The 805-nt window shown below is 58.8% G+C and overlaps 1 non-coding gene across 1 annotated transcript; it reads left to right on the forward strand.

The window, feature by feature from the left end:
* The first annotated feature begins 292 nt into the window (after positions 1–292).
* Positions 293–364, forward strand: TRNAW-CCA. The gene has a single exon. It is a non-coding gene; the product is annotated as a tRNA-Trp (tRNA).
* The last annotated feature ends 441 nt before the right edge of the window (positions 365–805 follow it).

Consider the following 805-nt stretch of genomic DNA (forward strand, 5'->3'; position numbering starts at 1 on the left):
GCTACAGAAGGGGACCTTGTTCCTTCCCTATGTTCTGCCCTGGGCCATCATCATCCTTCACAGCATCCCTGAGCCTGGTTCCTGCCCACACTGACCCCGCAGATCATCCCATTCCACCCTGCATGTTCATTTTCCAGCATGCACTCCTCCCTGCACCCTGGCCTTGGCCACGTTTCCCCTCCTTAGCTGCATCTGAGGGGTTCTTGGATGCCCCTGAGCTGGTCACCATGGAGAGGACATCCCCACCACCCAGACTGGGGTCCGTGCCAGGGAGCTGCATCCCTCCACTCCCGACCCCGTGGCGCAAGGGCAGCGCATCTGACTCCAGATCAGAAGGCTGTGTGTTCGAATCACACCGGGGTCAGCCTTGGGCCACCACTGGCCACCTTCTCTGTTGCCACTGCTTTTCTGGGAGGCTGCTCTGCGTGAAGGGCAGGGCTCTGCAAGGCCTTGGCCAGCGACAGGGAGGAAACGTCATGCCCAGAGCTTTCCTTTCAGCCAGGCTGTGCTGCTTGGGGGTTGTGAATCACGATCAAAGTAGAGGCCAAGAGAGGGTCATGTTGTGGTGGGTGTCTGCTACAGGTGGCCTCACCAACAAGCTAAAGGAAGGGAAGCCTTCCCCAGGGAAGTGCAAGAAGCTTCGAACTGCATGCTCAGTCACTCCTGGGGGACCTGGTGTGCCCTCAGGCAACACGTGCCTGGGAGGGAACCAGGGGCTGCTGCAGTCAGTCCAGGGGATTTCTGGGGGGGCAGGATTCAAGGACAATTAGTCAGTGAAGGATCATGGAAATAGGCACAAGTTGCT

This window comes from Phaethon lepturus, unplaced genomic scaffold, assembly GCF_000687285.1.
Source record: "Phaethon lepturus isolate BGI_N335 unplaced genomic scaffold, ASM68728v1 scaffold51099, whole genome shotgun sequence".
NCBI lineage: Eukaryota > Metazoa > Chordata > Aves > Phaethontiformes > Phaethontidae > Phaethon > Phaethon lepturus.